Source organism: Myxine glutinosa, chromosome 1, assembly GCF_964187855.1.
Source record: "Myxine glutinosa chromosome 1, kmMyxGlut1.1, whole genome shotgun sequence".
Taxonomy (NCBI): domain Eukaryota; kingdom Metazoa; phylum Chordata; class Myxini; order Myxiniformes; family Myxinidae; genus Myxine; species Myxine glutinosa.
Window position 1 is genome coordinate 322,723,562 of NC_136261.1, and position 27,225 is coordinate 322,750,786.

The window sequence follows — 27,225 nt, forward strand, 5'->3', positions numbered from 1 at the left end:
TGTTGAGGATAAGGGGGGTACAAGTGGCTTGGGGCCCCGAGCACTTGTGAGTGTTTTGCCAGGAGGAATAGCCTGGACACTCAGACGCGATGTGAGTGTTTCAAAGAGGCAGACTTGAGAGAAAGTCTGGACAAATCACATGCGTAAACGTCAGGCAGGAGGGTCATAGTTGGAAGCGCCGTGAGTGTCTCTTTATGGGACAGGAATCACCTGTACACTCGGACGCTCGCTACACTCTGCCTTGGGGACCCAAATGATGGCAACATCCTAAGGGTATTGTCGTGCGCCCGCCAGTGGGGGGCTTGATAAGGGCACCCCCTTTAAGCTAACGGGTGCTCGCTACACTCTGCCTTGGGGACCCGAATGATGGCAACATCCTAGGGGTATTGTCGTGCGCCCGCCAGTGGGGGGCTTGATAAGGGCACCCCCTTTAACCTAACGGGTGCTCGCTACACTCTGCCTTGGGGACCCGAATGATGGCAACATCCTAGGGGTATTGTCGTGCGCCCGCCAGTGGGGGGCTGGATAAGGGCACCCCCTTTAAGCTAACGGGTTGCGGAGCAAGAGGGGTAATGGACAAGGAACATCTGGTGGCCTGAGTCTTCCGGAGGACGGGCCAGCTGCGGGATATATGAAAGCATGGAGCTGTGGAATCCATGGACATGGGGAAGCAAAATTAAGATTGGCCAGTTTGATTGGCCAGATTGACAGAAGGCTAGTTTGAGAGAGAGCCTTCAAGATGCGCAGGATACCATAAGAGATGGGGATAATATGCTGCCGGCAGCACGATAGGTAACCCCTTTTGGAACCAGAGATTAAGTCGGATCGAGCACTCAAAATTTAAAATGAGAGATTTTGAAGGGAGGGGGAGAAGGGTTCCAGGTGAGCAGCGCTCGGGAATTGGTGAGTGGTCACAGGCGAAGACACGTGCTACACGGAGGAGGTCCCTCCCCATGAAGCATGAAGTCAGAGGAGGCCTCTCCACGTCTGGGAACCAGGTAAGGCCTTCTTTTTTTTTTCTTTTCTTTTTTTTGTTTTGTTTTGTTTTGTATACTGAATCGAGGCTCGTGAAAGAGCTAACATTAACTTCACAAACAAATCGACCAGACAAACAAAATACACAAAAAGAGGGAGCGGAAGACAAGATGGGGAGAAAAGGGGAAGCACACACACACAACATCCGAGAGCAGGGAGATGTGTGGAAGGGAGCTGACACCTTGACACCTTGACACCTTGACGTCACCTTGACACCGTCAAGGGTGTATGGGAACAAGGGACCTGGAGCCCGGTATGTTTTATTTCATTTCAATTTTAATGTCAAGTCTTTTCTTAGTCTACTGTTATTTGAAAGAACCCCCGGGGGGAGGAGGCGTGGGAAGGGGGGGTGGGGGGGGAGGGAGAAGTATAAAGCACAAGGACACCAAGGACTTCCAGGACAAAAGTTGGTATTTCAAAAAGTGGAATTGGGGTGAAATTAGCGGGGATAGAAAAGATCAAGGTTTTGGATGGGGGAAGATAAGAGATGGTGGTGAACAGCTGTTTTAAAGACTTGGAGGGTGGAGTGGGATTGAAGAGAGTGAGGGAGTTTGTTCCAGAGGCGGGAGAAAAGAGGAATGAAGGAGTGAAGGTGAGCAGAGAGTCTTGATTTTGGCAGTTTGACCATAAGAGGGTTGCAGGCAGATCTTGTGCGACCTGTAGGAATATTTGCGGGACAGAGCCCAGAGAGAGCTGGGGGGAGGAGGCGTGGGAAGGGGGGGGTGGGGGGGGGGAGGGAGAAGTATAAAGCACAAGGACACCAAGGACTTCCAGGACAAAAGTTGGTATTTCAAAAAGTGGAATTGGGGTGAAATTAGCGGGGATAGAAAAGATCAAGGTTTTGGATGGGGGAAGATAAGAGATGGTGGTGAACAGCTGTTTTAAAGACTTGGAGGGTGGAGTGGGATTGAAGAGAGTGAGGGAGTTTGTTCCAGAGGCGGGAGAAAAGAGGAATGAAGGAGTGAAGGTGAGCAGAGAGTCTTGATTTTGGCAGTTTGACCATAAGAGGGTTGCAGGCAGATCTTGTGCGACCTGTAGGAATATTTGCGGGACAGAGCCCAGAGAGAGCTGGGGGGGCAAGGCCAGAGAGGAGTCGGTAGAAGACGGAAAGACCACCAACCTGCCTGCGGTGAGTGAGTGAGAGGCCCTTGGAGTTAGCTTCATCGCGGGAGATTCCAATGATTCTGAATGCTTTGGTTTCAACAGCGTGAAGGCGAGCTAGGTGTGAGGCAGGAGCACCAGCCCAGAGGGGAGAGCAGTATTCCATTGAGCTGCAGATGAAAGCCTTGTATGTGGTGAGGAGCTCAGGTGTGCCAAGGAAGGACTTCGCACGACGGAGGATGCCCAGTCGGCGACTGGCTTTGGAGGCCAGATTTGAAATGTGGTTTTTCCAGGAAAGATCATGGCAGATAGTGAGACCCAAAAGCTTGAGTGACAGAACTTCTTGGAGAGGATTATTCAGAAAGTGGATGGGAGGGTTGTCCAGTCGGTCTTTTCGGAGAGACATCGTAAGAGTGTGAGATTTGTCAGGATTGAAAGACATGTTCCACTTGTTTGCCCAGTCTGTGATTTTGTCAAGGTCTGCAGAGAGTGAGGAGGCTGCAGACTGCCGATCTGAGGGATGAAGAATGGAGCGACAGAGAGTAGAGTCATCAGCAAAGAGATAGAGAGGATTTTCAAGAGAGTCAGAGAGATCATTGATGAAGACCAGAAAAAGCACAGGGCCCAGAACACTGCCTTGGGGAACTCCAGCCTGAACAGGAAGAGGAGATGAGAGAAACCCATTCCGGGCCACACGTTGACTACGACTAGAGAGGAAGTCCGCCAGCCATGCGTGGAGATTTCCATGGATACCAAAAGAGGAGAGTTTGGTGAGCAGAGCGGGGTGCCAGACCGTATCGAAGGCACGTGATATGTCAAGGGAGACTGCTCTAATTTCCTGTTTGGCATTGAGGACCTCTATCCATTGTTGAGAAAGCAGAAGCAGCATGTCCAGAGTGGAGTGTCCAGGTCTGAAACCAAATTGATGATCAGAGATAAAGCCATTGGAGAAGAGGAAAGATTTCATATCTGAAGCAATGATGGAATCCATGACTTTGCTGATAATTGGGAGAAGGCTGATTGGTCTGTAGTTGCTGGGATCTGTTTTTGCACCTTTTTTTGTGCAAAGCAGTGATGTTGGCAGATTTCCAAGCAGATGGAAGATGACCTTGAGCAAAAGAGAGGGTGAAGAGAACAGAGAGGGGGAGTGAAAGAGCGGAAGAACATGATTTTAGGACCCGTGGGCTGATGCCGTCAGGTCCAGTTGCAGAATCAGAGTCGAGGGTTGACAGAAACTTTTCCACCTTGTCAGGAGGAAAGGACACAGAGTCCAGGAGCAGCTGGGTACGACTGGGTACGGTGGGTACAGGTACAGGCCTGATATAATTGAGTGCCCACGTGTACCATGTGGGGGTTTGCGGCTGGGGAAAATGTTCTGCAAATACTGCTCACCAATTTGTTGGTGAAGAGGTCGTGTACATGTTGCATCTTGTGGTCAATGGTTTATACGCCTGCATGAAGGTGTCTTCGTTAACTGCATTAATTTGCATATTGGATCCAGTGTTTTACTGTGTGAAGTGTCAGCGCGATGGCTGATTAACAGGTGTTGTAGCCGGCGAAGCCGGTGTTGTGAATGAACGCGTACGTATTATGTTGAAAAGTCAGATTTTGCTGGATCCTTTGAGAATCAAAGCTTTGACGCACCAAATCACTCAATGGAGGCCGCCATCTTGCGGATGCGGAAGTATGCATAAAATTTTGAGAAAAAGTTCAATAGGAGTTTGTTTCACCTGTCTTTTTTTGATTCACAATCCTATGCACCTCTAATTTGTAATTAAAATACTTTAAGACCAACCTCGTTCCCCGGGACCACATGGGCTCTGGTTATCTTCAACGAAAATCGTCACCAAACACCGGAACCAATGAGATTTGAGTATTTGAAAAAATATTTCGAAAAAGCTTATTACCGCGTTTCGGAGGCTGAAATGGCGTCAAATATTCTAAAATTGACGAAGAATTTTTTTTTTAGAAATCTTGCGGCCGTAGGGGATAGTTTTTCACAGCCGGAAATATCCGAAGTTGAGACGGAATTCACCGAATTAATCAAGAAGGAAATTTTATAAATTTTAATCTCATCCAGAATGCAAATGGTGTCATTTTGAACTATGTACGGTACCTACTACACGTACCAACTACCTAACCTACTGATGCCATAGTGATGGGTAAAATAGTGGCAAGAGGCTTTGGCTTCGCCGGCTCATTGCGGCTTTGCAGTCGGGTACTAGTATTGTTGTATTTTATCGTAGTAACAGGTATATAGAGATGGCACGTAGAGAAAACAAGCGTTACGCCTAGGTCCCCCGTCGGTGAAGTGATGTGAGTCGACAAAGTGGAAGACACAAGGCGGCCATCTTGGATTTTGACTTAGCGACACAATTTTCAATAGCATTCTTCCTTATGCCTAGATACACCCACACACCAGATTAGAAGTTGGTACTTCGCTTATTTTTCAAGATATTCCGCTCACAATGTTCAGACATAAAAGGCGTCAGACATACATGGCCGTGGCCATCTTGGATTTTGACGTGGTTGCACCCACACACCAAATTAGAATTCGGTCCTTCGCTTACACATGCACGCACGCACGCACACCCGCCTGCACGCACGGACGGACGGATGAACACACGGACGGAGGGGAAAACCATAGTCCCCCTTTCGCTCCGCGGTGCGACGGGGGACAAAAATGCAGGAATTTTGCTCGTATCTGCAGAAGAAGAGAGAACACTTGCGTTGAATGCCAGGAGCCCAGATAAATATGTGCTTGGATGTCCCTGCATCGGGATGTGGCCGCCTCGATGTGTGGAGGATTCGGGAAGCCATATGAGGGGGGTTGAATATTGTTATGTCTGGCGGGGTAGAGTGATATGTAGAGCAGATAGATCTGAGTATGTAACATGCTTCGTGTGTCACGGTAAGGAAAACTACCTGTAATAAGTTCTTCATGTGTAGGCGTTTTGTCGGGTAAGGAGTATACTTGTGAATCTGCCAGGAGGTTCGTGTATTAAGTAGAGTTAGGGATTAAAGAGTAGCGCCCTTGTATGTCTCATCTGGTCAGCCAAACCTTTGTCCCTTTTGGCACCGCAACCACATAGACATTCCGACAGGGCCTTAGCGCAACACTAAATAACGCCCTTCCCTGACGTGACTGTGAAAGAGAACCGGCAAAAGGAAACCAGGTCAGGACACCGCCGCATGGCCGCCGCCATTTACACCTCCGACAGGCCTAACCAGATCGAGTGCCACGTGCTACGACGATACCACAGGCCTGTGATTCGGTGGAGGCCACTGATAGGGTGGCGCGCCAAGGCTGACGTCATCGCCGCGGAGTGATACGAGCGGCGGCAGGACTTTAGTTGAGTGAGTTGCGCGGCAGTTGGTCGAGTTGGGAAAAAGAGATCAGTGAGCGCCGAACTCCAGTCTGGGTTGTTGATTCAGTGAGTTGGTGCGCGGCAGTTGGTTCAGAGCAGTTGCGCGGCAGTTGGTTCAGAGCAGTTGCTTCTGGCAGTGGACGTGCGCTCCCATCCCCCCTTTGCTGTTCTTCGTCATTCTGTGTTCGTGCTCGAGTTGAGGGTCGACTTTGTGTGGAGCCCCGCTGGTCTGCGTTGGACGCGTGGTGCCTGGTGCACGGACCTCGTGGGCGGCGGGAGGATCGGAGCTTGGAACAGGGCCTACCTCGTGTGCGGGCGATCGGTGCTTGTGGAGCTTGGAGCGAGGCCTTGTGGGTGCATCGGGGCCGAACAGAGCCGTGTTAGACTGCAGCCAAAGACAAGACGACAAGAGACAGATAAGCTCGCACACCACACACACACATAACGAACGTGTTTCTTTTGTTAATCCATTCCTTTGTTCTTGTTTCTGAAGTCGGTGTGTGGGATCCCAATTTAGTCACCTTATTTTATTATCGGCGCGTATTTTCCTGTCCTTGCTTTTATTTGTAATAAACCCTTGTATTATTTTCTATTCCCTGTTAAACCTGTGCCCGCTTGAGTTAATCCCCTTACAGGACCGGAGCTACGTCGGTGCGCTGAAGGTAAGCTTTTGCCGCAGCCTCCATTTTCCTTCTTCCTCCCGTGCGACATATATCCGAATCCGTGTTTGGGTTGTTGCCTCTGAGTACGACCGTTTAGGCCATCCGCGACTCTGGTGTTAACAAGAGTTGCGTGACAACTGGTGTCAGGAGTGAGGATTTGGGCCCGTCGGACAACCTTTTTGTCCGCGGCGAGACATAGGCACGGTTGGGCGTACATCGCGCCCGACGCTTGGACGAAAAATTTTCATAGTCGGAGGCGGAAAATTTTATGTACTCGATTGGGCATATGAAGCGCGATATCGCGTTTTCGGGCAATTTAAATTCGGTTTTTGAGGGAAACCCATGCGGGGAAGCTAGCTCTTCTCCACGGATGGAAGAGGTAAGCTATATGGCGGAAGGAAGGATGGAAGATGCGGGAAGTCTCGGGAGCGAGTCGGAAATAGAGGGGGTAGAGGGTAGCCGTCGGGGCGCCGTCCGGGTGTGTGGCTCGGGCCGGCAGGGTTACCGGACCCTGGTGGGGGTTAAGACCTCTGGGGGGGGGGGGGTCCGAGGTGGTTTATCAAGCCTGGGATGGCATGTATTGAGGACCACTTGGGGGAGTGGTTGTGGGTCGCGCTTTCGTGGTGGCACTGTGGACGGCCAACTTGGGCCTGATGTGGTGACCACCCGGGCATGCGGCCTGGCACCCTCTCCCTGGGACTCTGGGACAGCCAGCATGTGGTGACCCGACATGCTGTGCTGGGCTATGGACGCGGGTCGAACCGAATGAACAGGAATGAGACAGCCTGCCGGACAACCATTGGGGCATTTGTGGAACGTGATGGTATGAGAGTGACCTTCCACAGATGTTCCGTTATGATTTATGGACTCTCGGGTTGGGAAGAGAGCCATGGGGATGTGATCGGGAAGTTGTATCGAGCCGAGCATATGGGCCATGCTCGGCTGGCATGTGTATGGCAAAGCATCTTTCTTTGGTGAGTTAGTGAAATGTGAAAAATGTTTGGCATGGATAATCTCTGGGTTATATGCAAATTTAAGGGAGAATTTTGTGAAGAGAAATGATGGACACTGTATAGTGATGCCATTATTGATCCAGGTGTGCAGATCAAAGTGTTGGAGGCTGTGATAAAATTGATAGGGTAGCAGGACACAGCTTTCAATTGGTTGCGGGGGCGACTGTGCCAATATTTGGGATGCGGAGTCATGGGGATGTAGTTGTGTAGCCTGAGGGTCAACGTGGTGCTGTGCGGGTCTGAGGGGTGTGGACCATGTCTTCTGGGTGAGTCTCCTCATGGAGCATGGCTGTTGACTGGACCTTGGTGTGGTCAAGTGTGGGTGAGCACGGGGGCTGCGGTTCTGTGGACTGGGGGACGAGAGGGCGGCGTAGGTGACGTGAGGGGAATGCCACGCACTGCGACCGTCTCCCCCAGGGCCGAGGTTGTGTGTGCGGTAGTGTGTGTTGTGGCAGCAGGTGCTCACCGCATTGGCCAGCTGGGGCTGGTACAGCCGTGTTCCTCGCAGGGGGGCCGAAGGATGGATGGTGGGTCGCACCCTTATGGACACTTATGGGCCATGTTGGCGTTTTGACTGCTCACCTTGTCCCGATGACCCTTGCACGGTGGAGGTGCAGAGCTGTCGTGGCCAAAGGTAGTTGTGGAGTGATGATCACCGTTGGATGCGGATCCACATACCTGCCAGTGTAGTGGGGACAAAAGTGAAATTTGGAGAATTTGATTGGTCCAATGACAAATTTTGGGATTTTGTGGGTGGATGGCACTTTGGACCTGACCAACCGTAGTTACCTGTACATCAAGGTAGAGGTAAGGCCTTGATGTGTACTGTCCCAGGCTGCAGGAATTGCTATGGAAATTTTGGGGACATGTAATTTGGAGTTGGGAGGCAGGTGAGAGTGATGACATGGCCGGTGAGGGGGATGGAATGTGTGCCACACAGAGTCTTGTGGGTGGCGTTTGTGTTATTGTTGTGGTTATGTGTTTCTATGTGGTCGTGAGTTTGGAAATTGAAATATGGATGAGTGGTGATTATTGTGCTTTTGGAAATGTGTACTGGTTAAATGTGAACTGGGGGATTTCACATGCAGCAGGCCATGGCAACTTTTTGTAACATCTTTTACACCATCTTTGGAATTGTGCTGAGTTGTGTTGAGAATTGAATGGCAGCGGGGGAGAAAGTGTGTTTTGGGATCTTGTGGGTGGGGAAGGTGTGTGTCCGCAGGTACAGATCAAGCTCTGAGGAGCGATGCCTGCACCCCCCCCCCCCCCCCCTCTGCGGCAATTACCCCTGGCAGCCAGTGGTATCTGGAAATTGGAGCTCGTCGGTGGATGGACTGGTTGGGCGCCCTGGGGTAAAGGAGACCCCCGGCGACCCATGGAGCTGCGCGGCAGCTGGAGGCAACGGAACCTGGTGTGTTTGGAGACCCTCACCGTAGAGGTAACGGCAGAAAGGGGTTGTTCGGCTGCCATGGGCCAAGAGGTAAAGAGGGGGGGGGGGGGGGCAATGAACTTGTACGTCGGTTGACTTGTTTTTGGGACTGCGGGCACCACAGCCTGAAGCGCCCCCACCATCTTTTTGTGTGGTACCTCCCCGCTGCCTAGTTGAGGAATGCACACATGTGAATGACATCAATTCCATGGTCCTGCAGGGGGGTGTAGTGAAGTAAGTGCTTTGTTGATTTTTGAAATGCAGTAATGAGTGGTGGAATGAGAATGAGTGGTTAAGGGGTTTGTGTTGCATGAATGTGGGCGAAATCCACCGAGCCATGTCACTCACCTGTAACACCTGGACAGGGCCCGTGAAAATTTAGGGGCGCATTGGGGATGGCCCCGCAGGTAAGGTTGTGTCTTGTGGCATCCACAGGGGGACACGGTCTGTAGACCGGAGTATGTACAAATGTTATAGAGTTTTGGAAGTTTTGAATTTTTTGAATAAGGCTAAGGTTTGTGGTTAAGGTAGATTTTTGAGTGTTGTTTGTTTCCTCCCTCCACAGGAACAAAGAAGAAAATGTAAATACATGATTGCATGATTGTTAAGGGGTTTAGCTTGTTAAGGAAGTGTAGGTAAGTAGTCCGACTCACTTCCCACAGCCCTCCTGATTTATTTAATAGGTCAATTAAGTGTGCGATAGTAAGCGTTAAGACTGGAATGGTAGCGCCTGCAGTGAACCTTGCAGGAGCTACGGTTCTAGGGGGGGGGGGGGGTGGTGAGCTGTGTTATGTCTCGCGGGGTAGAGTGATATGTAGAGCAGATAGATCTGAGTAGGTAACATGCTTCGTGTGTCGTGGTAATGAAAACTACCTGTAATAAGTTCTTCATGTGTTGGTGTTTTGTCGGGTAAGGAGTATACTTGTGAATCTACCAGGAGGTTCGTGTGTTAAGTAGAGTTAGGGATTAAAGAGTAGCACCCTTGTATGTCTCACCTGGTCAGCCAAACCTTTGTCCCTTTTGGCACCACAACCACATAGACATTCCGACAGGTCCTTAGCGCAACACTAAATAACGCCCTTCCCTGACATGACTGTGAAAGAGAACTGGCAAAAGGAAACCAGGCCAGGACACCACCGCATGGCCGCCGCCATTTACACCTCCGACAGGCCTAACCAGATCGAGCGCCATGTGCTACCACGACACCACAGGCCTGTGATTCGGTGGATGCCACTGATTGGGTGGCGCGCCAAGGCTGACGTCATCGCCACGGAGTGATACGAGGGGCGGCAAGACTTTAGTTGAGTGAGTTGCGCGGCAGTTGGTCGAGTTGGGAAAAGAGATCAGTGAGCGCCGAACGCCAGTCTGGGTTGTTGGTTCAGTGAGTTGGTGCGCGGCAGTTGGTTCAGAGCAGTTGCGCGGCAGTTGGTTCAGAGCAGTTGCTTCTGGCAGTGGACTTGCGCTCTCATCCCCCCTTTGCCGTTCTGCGTCGTTTTGTGTTTGTGCTTGAGTTGAGGGTTGACCTTGTGTGGAGCTCGCTGGCCTGCGTTGGACGCGTGGTGCCTGGTGCACAGACCTCGTGGGCGGCGGGAGGATCGGAGCTTGGAACGGGGCCTACCTCGTGTGCGGGCGATCGGCGCTTGTGGAGCTTGTAGCGAGGCCTCGTGGGTGCATCGGGGCCGAACGGAGCCGTGTTGGACGGCAGCCAAAGACAAGATGACAAGAGACAGATAAGCTCGCACACCACAGACGCACATAACGAACGTGTTTCTTTTGTTAATCCGTTCCTTTGTTCTTGTTTCTGAAGTCGGTGTGTGGGATCCCAATTTAGTCACCTTATTTTATTATCGGCGCGTAGTTTTCTGTCCTTGCTTATATTTGTAATAAACCCTTGTATTATTTTCTATTCCCCGTTAAACCTGTGCCCGCTTGAGTTAATCCCCTTACATGACCGGAGCTACGTTGGTGCACTGAAGGTAAGCTTTTACCGCAGCCTCCATTTTCCTTCTTCCTCCCGCGCGACATACAGCCGAAGCCGAATCCGTGTTTGGGTTGTTGCCTCCGAGTAAGACCTTTTAGGCCATCCGCGACTCTGGTGTTAACCAGAGTTGCGCGACAATATAAAATGAGGTATGGTGAACAGATTGGATATGTAGTAAGGGTGAATTGGATCCCGAAGGGGCGCAGATAGATCCGTGCTTGGTGAAATAATTGCTTGAGACACTGCAGCAATCGCTCGGAGGGAGCGGAGTGTGGGGTCGTTTCAGTGTGCTTGGTGTGGAGTCGGACTGTTGGTTTGGGAGAGGCGCTGGTACGTCTAAGTAACGCGTGATGTAATGCACCGTGATTTACACCATGCCAGGTGGAGGTTTGGGTGTTGCTGTTGACCGGACATCCATGGAAGATCACGAAAAAAACATTTAAAATTGCTAAAATGCTGGATGTGGTTTTCCGTGTCGGAAAAAAATTAAAATTGTTAAAACTCGGGTTTGCAATGAAGCGAGAATGGAATGCGCACATTTAATTGTTGTGTATTCAGACCGGAAGCCGAGCAATCATTGTCCTGACTATGTCCGAGCGATCATCTAATTATGCTTTGAATTAATCTCGCGAGCACTGTATGCAGGGATCTTGTAAAATAAAGTTGTGATCGGCTTTTGAAGTTCCGCGGTGAATACAGAAATGGAAACGTGGCAAATCTGAGCCGTCGTTCGCCGGCAAGCATATGTAATATGTAGATGGGCTGCAGAACCTTCTACTCTTGATCCCTTGTACTTGTACTTCGCTATTATGATGAGTCTAACAGCATCAACTTTGATAATTTCATCTGCTGCCTCATGCACCTTGAGGCCATGTTCTGAGCCTTCAAAGCTTGGCCATGGCTGAAGACGGGCTCTGGTAAGTAAATCCCAACTTTGTGTAATGTTTGACCTTGACGATTGTTTATTGAGAAAGAGAATGCCACACAACCAGGAAATTGATGGTGTTTGGGTACGAATTGTAGTGTTGTATCGGAAGGTACAATACAAATCCTGGGTATAAATGTGCGTGTTCCTTTGCGACTGCCAGGAATTATTTCTGCGTCTGTTATGTTCGGCAACAATCTTTCAACAACCAATCTTGCACCATTGCACAGTCACTGTTTAGGATCAAAGTTACGGAGTAACATTATGACAGCACCATGTTTGAGATGAAGTTTGTGCAATGGCATTCCACAAGGAGTCAATTGATCTGGAAATTCCATAGGATAATTAGGAGGAGGAGAGACCACGTTTTGTGGAAGGAGGAGCTCATGAGAGACCTGCCCCGTGTGAGGAGGGCATAGTGTGAGGAGGACCTCAAGTGAGAAGGACCTCGTGTGAGAAGAACCTCGTGTGAGAAGGAGATCGTGAAAGGACCTCGTGTGAGGAGGAGATCGTGAGAGGACCTCGTGTGGGGACGGAGGACAAAGAGAGACCTCGTGACATTAAAGGAGGCTTTGCTTCAAGGACAGAGGGGCCCACGAGGCCTAGGGGAAGAGGTGGAACATCTCGGGATTCTGCACAAAGTACCATTTTGATTATGCTCGTTTTGGCATCGGAATTGTCCCACACCTGGTCCGCAAAGTGATCTGTTTTCAGCTTGCGTCCACCCTACGCATCCCAAAGGGAAGTCTCGCCTCTAATTGTTTTGTGCATAAACAAACTTATATTTAACTTAAACTTGGTCTTCTATTTGTTTGTTCACGCTCTTCTTTCTGGTGAAATGACCGAATTCAGTGAATTTAGGACAGTCATTCAAAGGTGTATCGATGTTTCGGGTAAAGTATGCCCTGGGCAAGATACAGTACTAACTATGGACCAGTAGTTGTACTGCATATAGCGAAAGAACTGCAATGGGCAAATCCAGATCTGCTTAAGAATCTTGTCATCAAGTTTGGGGATTTTCACGTAGCCCACAACTTCATGAGTGATTGGACAACACTTGAAAGACTCTAATCTGGCTGATGTTTGGAGAGAGAGTGATGTCTTTTGTTAGACCACTGCAGATAGCATGATTATAGCTAAGTCATTACAACTGATCAATTTGAACACACAAGCTGACCTATGAGGCACTCTTTTGAATGATGTGACCAAAAGTTCAGCAATACACTATTGCTCAGCAAAAGCCTATCTCAGAAGAGATCAAGAAAGCAGGAGACAAAGTTGTGTGTCTTATGAGGCGAGGAGATTCTGGAGAGGAACGACACCAATCATTTAACCAACTTCTCCAATGTTTGGATACAGCAGATGACCGCCAAAATCACATGACCATGGAAAAATCAATGCTTTATGTTGACTCAGTCTGATGAACGAGTTTGATTCTCATCTTCCACCAACGTCTACGTGCTGGAGACAGTACGTGAACATGGTATCAACGTTGCTACAACTTTTCAGAGCTGAGAGAGAAGGAAACTGGGATCTTCATTTGGCAGTGTTTGCAGATATGTTGCCATGGTTCTCAGCCTACAATAATAACAACTACACGTGATGGGGAGCTGTGTACATGGCCGACATAAAGCTACTACCAGAATACCAGATGCACATCCTGAGGTGCATAGAGCATTCTCCTCCTGGAAATTTGTTGTCAAACGAAAAAGTGGACATTTCAACAACATCTCAACTGATCAAGCCTTAGCACATGTAAACAGGGTTTGTAAAGTTGCTTTGTAAAGTTGTGGTCTGATTGGTATAACCGGAAGAGACACTCGCAGGGATAGATGGTGCCTAACATTCAATGAATGCAGTAGACTTGCAGAAGAAATACACATCGTGTTCAACATACATGTTGAAGATCAGGAGTATCGCACATCTAGACACATACACAAAGGCATCTCCAATGGCACAGTTGTGCGAGATGAAGGGGATGTGAAAAAAATGATAGAGCAGCTAAAGCACGTCTCTCAAAGCAGCCAGAGCACGTCAGCAGCTAGATAGAGCAGCTAGAGCACGTCTCAACTCTCAAAGACGTCAAGGTCTTTGGACATGATGAGGATCAAATTGTATGTCTATGAACGAATGATGTAGCAACTGAAGACCAGTGTTCTTCACCATTGAGAGATGGGACCAAAAACGATAGATAAAACGATATTTCCAAAGGTTGTGGACAGGTTATACCAAAACTTGGTGGATGAGTTGGGTAGTTGACAAGAACAAGCTGATGAGACTTTGGTTAAGGTCCGGATCCCGATCTAGCCTATCAGTGGGATACTGCTTTGTCTTTCCAGACCTTGGTCAATCCTGACATTTCTGTTCTCCACAACGAGAACCGTCTATTAATTTCACCTCCGCAAATTTTTACTGACTTCAATCTTAGACCAAATGAAAATGAAGCCTTCCACTGTTTTCACATGAAAATCTCTCAATCTGACCACCTCGATTTTCTCAGTTGACACTTTTATAGGTTTAAATAAAGACCAGCGTTTCACTTTCCTTTTTCACTTTCTTCAGCAGTTTCCTCAAGTCTTGATCTTTACTTTCTGCCACCAGAGTGGTATCTTCAGCATACTTTAGGTTGTTGAGACATCTTCCTCCAATCCTGACTATATCCTCTATGTCATCCAAGTTTGATTTCCTCATGATGCACTCACTACACAGATTGAACAAGCAAGGGGAGGTAATGCATTCCGTTCTACAATTTTTTTCCAATTTAAAACCATTCGGTCTCTCCGTCCTCTTACTGTGCTTGCTGTACCTTCTTGTTTAGTGTACACCAGCTTCCTATCAGACTTATCATGTGCTCCGACATCCCCATTTCTCTCAGCATAATCCACATCCATTCCTGATGAACACAATCAAAAGCTTTAATGTCTATCTATTACTATAAGTGGTGTGTGTGTGTGTGTGTGTGTGTGTGTGTGTGTGTGTGTGTGTGTGTGTGTGTGTGTGTGTGTGTGTGTGTGTGTGTGTGTGTGTGTGTGTGTGTGTGTGTGTGTAATGTCATGTACAGTGCCTATAGAAAGACTACACCCCCTTTCAAATTTTTAACTTTTTCTTGCCTTACAGCCTGGAATTATAATGCATTCAATCAGACTTTTCCACCTTTATTTACACATCGGAACCCACAACTTCCAAGTGAAAATCAAATTATACAAATTTCAGAAAATAAAATAAAAATACAAAGCTAGAATATATTGGTTGGATAAGTGTCAATTTGTTTTGTTGGATAAGAAACATCCAGTTTGGTTGGATAACAAAGCCCTTATAATAGCAATTGCGAGTTAGCTCAGGTATAACGAATCACCCAATCACACACCAAGTTAATTGGTTTCCACCTGTGTTGTAGTGATTCTGATTATTTCAGAATAAAATCAGCTGTTTCTGCATGTCTCCTCTGCTGGGTAGTGCATTTCATATCAAAGACTCAACCATGAGTACCAAGGAATTTTCAAAAGATCTCTGGGATAAAGTTATGGAAAGGCACAGATCAAGGGATGGGTATAAAAATATTTCAAAGGCCTTCAATATCCCTTGGAGCATAGTCAAGACAATCATTAAGAAGTGGAAGGAGTATGGTCCACCAAGACCCTGCCTAGATCAGGCCGTCCCTCCAAACTGGATGACCAACCAAGGAGGAGAATGATCAGAGAGGCCACCAAGAGGCCATTGGCAACTTTGAAAGAGCTACAGGCCTTTATGGCAAAGACTGGTCACTGTGTGCATGTGACAACAATCTGTGATTCTGTGACAACAATCTGTGACAATTTGTGACAACAATTTGTGACAACAATCTGTGACAACAACCAAGCAATCCACAAGCCTGACCTGTATGGTTGGGTGGCAAGAAGGAAGTAATTACTTTAAAAAGCCAACCTTGAGTCCCATTTAAGGTATGCAAAAACCACGTTTGAGGCATCCCTACTGTGAAACATGGTGGTTCCAGCATCATGTTATGGGGATGTTTTTCAACAGCAAGGACTGGGGCACTTGTCAGTATAGAAGGGAACATGCATGGAGCAAAATACAGAAAACACCGAGAAGAAAACCTGCTGCTCTCTGCAAGAAAGCTGAAATTGGGACGGAAGTTCACCTTTCAGCATGACAACAGCCCAAAGCACACAGCCAAAGCTACACTGGAATGGCTAAGGAACAAAAACATAAATGTCCTTGAGTGGCCCATTCAGAGTCCTAACATAAATCCAATTGAAAATCTGTTCCATGACTTGAAGGTTGCTGTCCATCAACACTCTCCCCGCAACCTGACGGAGCTTGAACAGTTTTGTACAGAATAATGGGCAAATATTGCCCAATCAAGGTGTGCAAAGTTTGTTGGAAACCTACCCCAACAGACTCACAATTGTAATTGCTGACAAAGGTGCTTCCACCAAGTATTAACTAAGGGGGGTGGACACTCATCCAACCAAGATATTTTAGTTTTGTATTTTTAATTAATTTTCTGAAATTTGTAGACTTTGTTTTTCACTTGGAAGTTGTGGGTTGCGATGTGTAAATAAAGGTGGAAAAGTCTGATTTATTAAATTTCAATTCCAGGCTAAAATGCAACAAAAGGTGAAAAAATTGAAAGGGGGGGTGTGTGTGTGTGTGTGTGTGTGTGTGTGTGTGTGTGTGTGTGTGTGTGTGTGTGTGTGTGTGTGTGTGTGTGTGTGTGTGTGTGTGTGTGTGTGTGTGTGTGTGTGTGTGTGTATCTATATATATGTATATATATATATATTGTTGTGGAAATGAGGATTGTGTTTTTTTATTGTTGTGTAAATTGTTGTAAAAATATCGCCCTCCTTCCTCCAGTTGTGTATAAAGGTCAAAAGGGCGTCCCGTAATTAGGTCATAAACAATCACGTAAGCCAATCATAGATTTCCTCCTTGTGGTAGTTTATTTCCTTATTCTATGTAGGTTAAGGATGTGTCTTCCATTAATTGACACTCCATTGCACCGAATTCAAATAGATAGATTGAAGGAGCTGTGCTCCCACGTAGTCGGAAGAATGGATGCGACAAAAAGCTGGAATTCGTCCAAGTTTCTTTATTGTTACAAAACAACTCGGGTACTCTGAAAAGCCCGCTTATCGGGCAGCAATATATTTACACACATTATCCCGGAGCGTTTGCCCAGGAAAGGCGAGAGGGGGCGTGGCCGGGCATCCTGGCCGCGGCCTGGCAAGTCGAGGGCGGGCATGCCCGGGCGTCCCGGACGCGGCCTGGCATGGTGATCGCTCCGCGTCCTTGGTAGGTGCAAGGCGATTGTGTAAACCCAGCGGTAGCCACTACACACGTCCCCCCAGAATCGACTTGCACCGGCAGGGTCAATTTGAGGGGGGTCCTGATGACCCGGCCGAAGCGACCCCTGGTGGGTCGGGGGGGGGGGGTCCGTTGTGGTGGTGGGCGGTCGAGTGGGGGGCACCATGGACGGGGGTGGCCTCGCCACGGCGGAAGGGCCAACCGTGGTGGTTGGTCGATGTCCACGTGCGCCGGCTTGAGGCGGTCCACCGCAATCCGGGCCGACCTGCCGCCGATGTCGATGACGAACGACTTGTCGTCCCGTCGCAGGACCCGGAAGGGCCCGTCGTACGGCGGCCGGAGTGGCCCCCGATGTGCGTCATGATGCACAAAAACGTACTCTGCTGTGCGAAGCGCTGGGGGGACATAGGACTGGGGGTCACCGTGGTGGGATGTTGGCACGGGGGCAAACCATCGGGCAGCCTCCTGGAGGTCCGAGCGCTGGTGAGCTGCGGACCAGGGACTGGCAGCATCGGGCACGAATTCGCCCGGGACGCGTAGCGCCTGGCCGTAGACAAGCTCGGCGGTGGATGCCCGGAGGTCCTCCTTGGGGGCCGTGCGGAGGCCCAAAAGGACCCACGGCAGCCGGTCGGCCCAACCGCCGTCTTGAAGGCCGGCCATTGGCGCGGCCTTCATGAAGCGGTGGAATCGCTCGCACAACCCGTTGGCTTGGGGGTGGTAGGCCGTAGTACGGTGGAGCTTGACCCCCAGGTTGCATGCGACCGCGCCCCACAGCTCAGAGGTGAACTGCGGTCCGCGGTCCGACGAGATGTCCGCCGGTGCGCCGAAGCGGGCGACCCAGGTGGCGATGAAAGCCTGCGCCACGTCGGCGGTGGTGTTGGAGACGAGGAGAACGGCCTCCGGCCACCTGGTGGTCCTGTCCACCATGGTGAGCAGGTGTGTGAACCCCCGTGATGGGGGGAGGGGGCCCACCAGATCCACGTTGACGTGGTCAAAACGTCGTTCGGGCACAGTGAAAGGTGCTAGCGGGGCCTGGGTGTGTCGGTGGACCTTGGCCTGTTGGCAGGCTGTGCAGGTGCTGGTCCAATCGTGGACGTCCCGTCGAAGGCCGTGCCAGACGAATCGCGCCGACACCAGCTTCTGGGAAGCTTTCCGGCCCGGGTGGGAAGGCCGTGGAGGGAGGCGAAGATGCGGCGTTGCCAGGTAACGGGCACGATGGGGCGAGACTGGCCTTGGGAGACGTCGCAGAGCAGGACAGTGTCCGCGAAGGGGATGCCGGCCAGGCGGAGGCCCGTGTCCGCCGCCCGGAGGGCTTGCACCATGGTGTCGGTGGTTTGGTCCGCCGCCATTAGCGCGAAGTCCACGCCGAGGTGGACCGCGTTCGCGCTGGCCCGAGAAAGACAGTCGGCCACGGCGTTGTTTTTGCCGGCGACGTGCCAGATGTCCGTGGTAAACTCCGACACGGCGGAGAGGTGGCGCTGTTGGCGTGCCGACCACGGCTCCGTGACCTTGGCCATTGCGTAAACCAACGGCTTGTGGTCGACGAACGCCGTGAATGGTCGGCCCTCCAGGAGGTGGCGGAAATGGCGAACGGCCAGGTGTAGACCGAGGAGCTCACGGTCAAACGTGCTTTATTTGAGCTCGTTCGGCCGGAGCTGCCGGCTGAAAAAAGCGAGTGGCTGCCAAACCCCGTTCACCCATTGCTCATGTACGGCGCCCACCGCGTAGTCGGAGGCATCCGTGGTGAGGGCGATGGGAGCATTGAGCACCGGGTGAGCGAGCAGTGTTGCGTCGGCGAGGGCCCGCTTTGAGCTTTGGAAGGCCGCGTCCATTGCTGCGGACCAGACGATGTCGTGCTTGGCCGGCTTGCCCCGGAGGGCTTCGTAGAGGGGCTGCATGAGTTGAGCAGCGCGGGGCACGAAGCGGTGATAGAAATTCACCATTCCCAGGAATTCCTGCAGGGCCTTTATGGAGCGGGGACGCGGAAACGTGGTGATGGCCTCGACCTTGGTTGGCAGCGGCACGGCCCCGTTCTTGGTGATGTGGTGGCCCAAAAAATCAACGGCCGTCGTGCCGAAGTGGCATTTGGCTGGGTTGACGATGAGGCCGTCCTTGCTGAGGCGCCCGAACAGTGTTCGGAGGTGGAGGAGGTGCTCGGCCCGGGACGTGCTGGCGACAAGGATGTCGTCCAGGTAAACGAAGAGGAACGGCAGGTCACGCAGCACGCCGTCCATCAAGCGCTGGAACACCTGAGCCGCGTTCTTGAGGCCAACTGGCATCTGTAGGAATTCGAATAAGCCGAACGGCGTCATGACGGCCGTTTTAGGGACGCCGGCCGCCCTGACAGGTACCTGGTGGTATCCCCGTATGAGATCGATTTTTGAAAAAATGACCCATCCTGCCAGACTGGCGGAGAAGTCTTGGATGTGTGGGATCGGATACCTGTCGGGGGTGGTAGCGTCGTTAAGGCGGCGGTAGTCACCACATGGGCGCCAGCCGCCCCCTGGTTTTGGGACGATGTGTAGTGGCGAAGCCCACGCGCTATCGGAGCGCCGCACGATGCCGAGGTGTTCCAAAGCGTCGAACTCGGCTTTGGCCATGGCGAGCTTGGCTGGGTCGAGGCGGCGGGCTCTGGCATAGACCGGCGGGCCCGTGGTTGGTATGTGGTGCTCGATCCCATGTCGTACTGCGACGGCCGAAAAGGTCGGCTGCGTGAGGGCCGGGAACTCTGTGAGCAGGTGAGCAAACTCGTTCGCCGCCGGGAGGGCGCATGCCAGCTCGGTCGGAGCGGAGCTGCTCAATGTGCATACCAGGGAGCTGAAGGTCTCGGCATTGATGAGGCGACGCCGTTGGACGTCCACCAGCAGTCCCTGTGCGCAGAGGAAGTCGGCGCCTAGCAGAGCCATGGGCACGCTGGCGGTTACAAAAGTCCAAGCAAAGCGTTGGCCGCCGAAGCAGAGGGTGACATTGCGCGGGCCGAAGGTGCGGATGGCCGATCCGTTGGCCGCAACCAAGGAGGGGACGCAAACCGCGGACTGCCTGTCCTGATCGGAGGCGGGTATGATGCTCAGTTGGGCGCCGGTGTCACACAGGAAGCGCCGTCCGGACGCTTTGTCCGTGATGAAAAGTAAATTGCCCGTGTGGCCGGCGCTCATGGCTGGTAATGAACGCCGGCCCGGCCGTTTCCCGGCCTGCCGAAGGTGCACGGGGGTCGGCATGTCCCGGCCTTCTGTCCGAACCTGGCATGATAGTAACACCATGCTTGGTCCGAACCATGCTTGGTCAGGTGGAGGCCCCGGTCGTCGTGCTGGAGGTTGTCGGCTCGGGGTTGCGGCCGCCAATTGCGTCGGCAGTTCGGTCGTCGACCGTGCCGGGTGCTCGGGCGCCATGGGCGTTGCGTCGGACGGCGGTGGGCCCCAGGTCGCTGCTGCAATGCGTTGGCCTGCCGCGGAGATCTTGTCGGCTTCCCTGGCGAGGGCGCGGGGATCCGTGATCGTCGTGCTCGCCAGGGCGAGGCGTACCGGGCTAGGCAGCTGACGGAGGAACAGCTCCCGGAACAGGAGTGCCGGAGAGTGCTCGCCGAGCAGCGAAAGCATGTAGTCCATTCGCTCGGACGGGCGCGTGTCGCCGAGCTCGGGCAGGTCGAGCAGGCACCGTGCGCGTTCTGCCGATGGGAGGGCGAAAGCGTCGAGGAGGAGCTTTTTAATCGCGCCGTATTTGTCAGCGGCTGGCGGGCTCTCGAGGAGGCTCAGGGCACGGGCCGCGGTGGCTGAACCGAGCGCTGCTACCACATGGTGGAAGCGGGTGTCGTCGGCCGTGATGCCTCGCAGGGCGAACAGGGAGTCCGCCTGGGCGAACCAAACCGCCGCGTGAGTCTCCCAGAAGTTAGGCAGTTTAAGGGCAACTGCCGTGTCCATGTCGGTAGGTCACCAATGAAGGAGCTGTGCTCCCACGTAGTCGGAAGAATGGACGCGACAAAAAGCTGGAATTCGTCCGAGTTTCTTTATTGTCACAAAACAACTCGGGTACTCTGAAAAGCCCGTTTATCGGGCAGCAATATATATACACACATTATCCCGGAGCGTTTGCCCAGGAAAGGCGAGAGGGGGCGTGGCCGGGCATCCTGGCCGCGGCCTGGCAAGTTGAGGGCGTGGCCGGTGTTGGAGAATTATTAACAATTACTGGTGTTATGTTAGTAAAACTTCAAGAGACTCGGTTTAGCAAAATCAATGTTTTATTCACTTCTGAGAATTTGTTGTATACTAAGCCGAGATCTTTAATGAGTCTTTGTTCCAGAGTCTGTTGAAGCTTGTTTGGTCGGTCTTGGTTGAAGCACGGTCTGTAGGTCTTTTGAAGCTCGTTCAGTTGTTGACCAGTCTCCAGTTGGTTGATCAGTTCAGCTGGTCTTCAGTTTCCACTCCTCTTCAGTTCTCTCTCCCAGTCCACTCTCTTCCCTGCTCACAACTTTCTCCTGGTTTTAAAGCCCCAAACTCCTTTGATGTTGCAGAGCATGCAGGGTGTTCCTTATCCAAAACCTTATTTGGCTCTCTTGGCAGCAAATACTTATTTCTGTTTCAAGAGGTCAAATACTCTGACCTGCTGAAGGAGAATTTGCAGCGTGTGCGCAGTGCCCTGAACATAGGCTATTAATGATCGACAGGTGGCGGTCCAAGAGCGTTACACATTCTTGTCTGAAATTAACTCTCCTGACCACATGTTAATGCTAGTTCTATGCTCTTTTGCTCATTCGTAAAGTAAAACATAATTCCACTTTAAACAAGATTACATTGATATATATTGTTGCGAATATGGAATTTGGCCTCCATATCCGCTTGTAAATATTCCCCTATTTTCTCCAATACTCCCCAACTTTCCCCAGTCCCCCATTCCCTAGTCCCATTGCATGTAAATAACAATCAGTAGAGCCGACCTTCCCCTTATTCCCCCATTAAATGTCGTGCCCAGGTCCACCGCACCACACGTAGACAACTTTCGGACATCTTCCTAGTTATTCTTAATCTATGTCAGTTAAGGCCTCGTTTCCATTAATTATGACTCTTCGTTGCACCAGAATGTGATTATATGGCACCAGTAGTGAGTTTAGGACCTTCCCATACCTCCTCCCATCTTCTTCCCCAAACAACAACAACAACAACAACTACAGCTACAACAACAACAACAACAACTACAGCTACAACAACAACAACAACAACTACAACAACGGCGCGCGCGGGGAGTGTGCGTCCTCCCTCCGGCTCGGTTAGCCGCCATTATCCATGCGCCCCACGGGGTTACCACGAAGGGGCTGGCTGTCAGCTCCTCGTCAAGGGCGGAGCCTGGTAAACCCCCCCCCCCCGCACCCAATAAGAAGGGCGGACCGATTCCATCTGGGCGGAGCTAACGAGCCGAGGGCGTGTCACTCCCCGCCGGATATACGCAGCCGCTTGCCGGACGTGACGAGAGATGCGCCCCCAGCTTGAGACGACAAGACGCCACCTCGAGCGCTGAGAGACCTCCTGCATCTTTTGGGCCGCGCCATCCTGTCCCTGAGCACAAGGTGCACCTTGTGCTGGCCATCGAATACCCGCTTTCCTTGCCATCAAGCCCCGTGTGAGTCAGTTTTTGTCCTGTTTCTCTGTGGTCTGTCGGGAATAATATAAGGTTGTGTCTAAGTGCCTGTCTTCCTATGATGTACCTCTTGTAGTTGTAATCTAACCTTCCGCCTTAATATAACCTCCTCCGGAGGTCTTGAGAACTGAACCCCTGGTGTCGTATTGTGTCATTATAACCCAGCCGGGTGTCTTCTCTTTCCTATTGAGCCAGCGTAGCGCGGCTTCGTCGACGTTCGAGTACAATCGGGTAATTTGTGCGGACACGACGGCCATTCCGCTCGGCCCACCTTAACATCAAAGTCGTGTCTGTAACAATTGGTGTCGGGAGTGAGATTCGAGGCCCGACCAAATTTTGAAAAAAAAACGAATAGAGGAAAAAAAAAAAAAAAATTTGGTCAAAATTTGGAGCGGCCGAAATTTGTTTTGTTTTACGAAACTCGAATTTTGCAAGTCGCGCTATGGCGGATCAAGACGGCTGGGGTCCGGTAGGGGAGAGTGAGGTAGGGTCGATCCAGGACCAAAATGAGGGACAGGAGGAGAGCGAAGCAGTGAGGGCGGCAGGTTCGCAAAATAGCGCCGTCACGCACGAAGAAGCGGGCGCGCAAAATGGCGCCTCGCTGATCACCGCGCCAGCGACCGTGGCAGCGCCCCCGATGGATTGGGGCCTTTTTTTCATACAAATGAAGGCCCTTATGGCCCAGAATAGCGAGAAAATGAGGGAGGAAACGAGGGCTAATAATGAGCGATTGGGTGAGCGGTTGGGAAACCGGATGGATGCTCAGGGTGAGCGATTGGAGGGCCAAATGAGGGGTACCGGTGAGGGATTAGAAAAGAAATTTGAGGGGTTAGACAACGGGATAAAAGAAGTAAAGAATGGGTTAACGGGGGTAGAAAACAGAATGGCCGCTCAAGAGAATCAGATAGAGGGAGTGAAACATGGGTTAACGGGGGTAGAAAACAGAATGGCCGCTCAAGAGAATCAAATAGAGGGAGTGAAAAATGGGTTAGAGGGGTTAGAAAACAGTATGGAAGGCAAATTGAGGGACATGAGGGACCAAGCGGAAAGGGAAGTTAAACAAATGGAGCAGCAGATAGAGGGGGTCAGAATGGGGGTAGAAACCAAACTGGATGCTCACAGGGAGGAAATGGAGCAGATGAGGGTGGCATCTGGGCAGGAGATGCAAGTGATGGGAGAAGAGATCAGAAGAGGAGTGAGTGAGGAGGTCGGAGGAGTGCGCGAGGAGGTGAGGCACTGTGAGGAGCACATGGAAAAGGAGGTGAGAAAGGGGACTGTAAAGTTACAAGGGGGCATAGAGGACCTGACGCAGGAGGTGGAGCAGCTGACGGTGGGACAGACGGAGTTAGTGGAGCAGGTTCAAAGGAACACTGCGGTATTAGGAGGTTTAAAAGCGACACAAAACGACATAAAAAACGACTTGATAGCGACGAAGAGGGAATGTCAGATGGTACGTGAGGGACTGACAACGAGGTTGGACGAGGTGATAGAGGTAATGGAGACGAAGGACCGGCAGGTGAGGACGCACCTGGAAACGGTCAAGGTAGCCTTGGAGGACGAGCTTGAGGAGACGTACCGGGGAATAAAAGAGGTGAAACACAAATTAGAAGAAGTGGAAGAAGGGATGAGTGAAATTAAGAAGCGACGGAGAGGGGATAAGAAAGAGATAAAAGAGGAGATAAAAGAATTGGTCCAAAGTCTGTGTTTGGATCGTGATGATGTGCTCATTAACCGGATGAGGGATTCGCAGGTGATGGAGGAGAAGCGAAGAGGAAGAGGACCCGGTGTAAGTGGTGACCAATATGGTCGTGCGTATGATGCGCCAGGGGATTTAAAAAGCTTGGGGATTGGTTTGGATCCGGGTGTTCGTGAGAGGCCGTTGGTGAAGTGTGCGACAGGTCTGGTGTGCGAAAGAGGAGGTGTGCAAGAAAGTCCGACTCTGGGGTGTGTGAGGAAAAAGTGCGTGCCAAGGAGTGAGAGTGTTGGCGAGAATGAGTCGGTCGTAGCGCGTGTGCGAGGGAGCACATGGAAGCGTGGTGTGGTGAGTGTTACAGAGGGTGTGACGGGAGAGTGTGCGCGAGAAAGGTGTGTGACGGACAGGTGCATGAGGAAAGAGTGCGCTGTCAGAAGTAAGGAAGAGTGTCCACCTGTGGTGAGTGTTACAGAGGGTGTGACGGGAGAGTGTGCGCAGGAGTGTGCGCGAGAAAGGTGTGTGACGGACAGGTGCATGAGGAAAGAGTGCGCTGTCAGAAGTAAGGAAGAGTGTCCACCTGTGGTGAGTGTTACAGAGGGTGTGACGGGAGAGTGTGCGCGAGAAAGGTGTGTAACGGACAGGTGCATGAGGAAAGAGTGCGCTGTCAAGAGTAAGGGTGAGTGCGCTGTCAGGAATGGAGGTGAAAGTAGTGAGAGTGACATGGAGCGTGAGTTAGTTGTGACAGGTGAGCGAGGATGTACACCTGGGATGGAAGGATGCACACCTGGAATGGTAGAGCGTGAGTGGGAATGCACGCTGGAGTTGGTGGTGAGGCACGTGGTTGGGTGTGCGAATGAGAGCACACCTGTGATTGTCACAGAGGAGGTGACAGAAGAGGGGGCGCGTAGAGGTGTGTTGGTGAGGTGTGCTACCAACGAATGTGTGCCAAAGTGTTCGGTGGTCAGGTGTGTGACCAAGGCTGTGAGTGGAATGGGTGTGCCTGGGTGTGTAAGGAAAGGTACGAGGAGCATGAGCACGGCTGGATGTGTGAGCAAGGAACGGGCTGCGGGGTGTAAGCATGCAGGTGAAGCATCGACATTAAACGGGTTCGAGTTTAGAACGACTTATAGCCGAATCGGGCCCTCGGTGCGTGCCGGGCTTCGAGTGCCGCGAGAACCAGCGGGGATCCGAGCCACGGCGGGTTCGAAAGGACCGCCGTGCGCGATCCACGCTGGGCCTCGCGTGGGACGGCCGCGTCCGTGCTCCACTAGGCGGAGCGGGCGGCTGGATAGGAAGGGTCGTCATGGCGACCACGTTGTGTTGAGACGTGCCGGCAGGTCGAGATCGGGACATTGGATGGCTCCACGCCGAGGTGATGCGTGGGATCTCGGCCCGGGTAAGCCCCCGTCCCTGCACCGAGTGCCGGACGCATCCAGCCGCTGGCACAAAACAACCAGCATCCATTGTTTGGCTTTACGAAGCCGGGCTTTGGACAGGAATTGGCGCACCGAGAGGTATTAGTGAGTCGACTGGGTGATGAGGTTAGTGTTTTGGACCCAAAATTAGAGAAAAACAAAATTTGATGATTGGCAAGGGATTGGCAGTAGTGATTGGCAGATGATGGGCAGTGATTGGCAAATTTTTAATTTGTTGAAATTTGATGTGCAAAATTGGTAGTGAGAGACCCCCGATGTGGTGGGATGGCAAATCCACCATCCCTCACAGGTGGGGGGGCAAAGGAGCAATAGCTTATGGGGTGTATGGCAGTGAAAACTAGCCCGGGTGGGTTAGGATATTGTGTGTAGGGATCTAGAAGATGACGTTAGGTAACGTTAAGATTAGTTAGTGACTGATACCTGTAGTGGGGACGCAGGTAGATTAGTATGGATGATAATGACGAGGGAGCGCAATAGTTTAAAGGGACGACTGGGAAGCGCAAGTTTCAGAAGGGAGTAGTTAGCTGAGATGATGCCGTGTTTGTGAGAATTGAACAGGTGTGATTGCACAGGTGTGCAACTGGACAGGTGTGTGGAGCAGTGTATGAGTAGTGAGTGTGTGGATCAGCGCGAATGCGCTTGGGGAGAGAAGGGTGCAGGTGGCACCAGGTGTGAGAGCACAGGTGTGCAGGTACAGGTGTGTGGAGAGAGTTGGAGTGAGTGGTACGGAGTGGTGTGCATGGTGCGAAGGTGTGGATGGGGGAAGAGTGGACCCCTTTCACGAGTACCCGGGGCGGGTAGTGTAAGTGTTAGGTAGAGGCTACAGGTAAATTGTGGTTGGATATTGGCATCTGTGGTGCGGTTGCAGAATGGTGTTGTGGATGGGTGCATTAGTGTTGTGGAAATGGCTGGGCGTGTAGCCTGTTAGTGTGTGTAGTTGGTTGGGCACTCCACCACTGTGAGGATGTCGGCCAGGTGAGGCCGCAGGTGGGCTCTGGGAGCCGGTAGAGTTGTGGATGGGGCCCGAGGATCCGGAGGACGGACCCGGGTAGCCCAGTGCCAGAGAGGGCACCGAGTGGGGAGAGTGCCAGAGGGCCTTCCCCAGGTAGTTAGGTTAGGGCAAGGAGCAGGTAAGCTCGGAGGCAACTGCAGTGGTGGAGGTGTGCAGGTGGGTAGACCCGCTGGGAGAGGTACACGTCGCAGCCCTGAAATTGTGCGAGGGCACCGAGAGATGAATCGGGGGAGTGAGACCCCAAATTGAAGAGCACCACAGTGTGGCCAATGGGACTTGGTTTTTAGAACCCGTAGTGTAAGAGGGCCAATGGTTTGGCCGGAGAAAGACCCCGGGTAGTGTAAAGTTGTTAAAGTCATTTAGGAGATAGTTAGGATTGATGAACCTGTCGCACCATACGCAGCCACTTGCCTGTGGTGATGATGATGACTCCACACCTGTGTTTTCTTTGTTTGTGTTGCAGAAATGAGAATTGCTGTTGGATTTGTGAGACGCATCACGACGTGGATGAGACATTGGGGTGATTCCATCTCTCCCTCCCTAGGAGGGACTGATGATGAATTGGTGATGGCAAATTTTGATGAGAGTTGAAAATGGCAAATTTGATTGGTTAGGAGGGAGAGAAGACGAATTTG

At 51.5% G+C, this 27,225-nt stretch overlaps 1 protein-coding gene across 1 annotated transcript in view; it reads left to right on the forward strand.

The window, feature by feature from the left end:
- Positions 1–1,193: 1,193 nt before the first annotated feature.
- Positions 1,194–27,225, forward strand: part of LOC137411306 (beta-1,4-galactosyltransferase 1-like) — a 112,787-nt gene continuing 86,755 nt past the window's right edge. The window contains exon 1 of the mRNA XM_078769642.1: positions 1,194–1,288. The gene's annotated coding sequence lies outside the window, so the exon portion shown is untranslated. The remainder of the gene's footprint in view (positions 1,289–27,225) is intronic.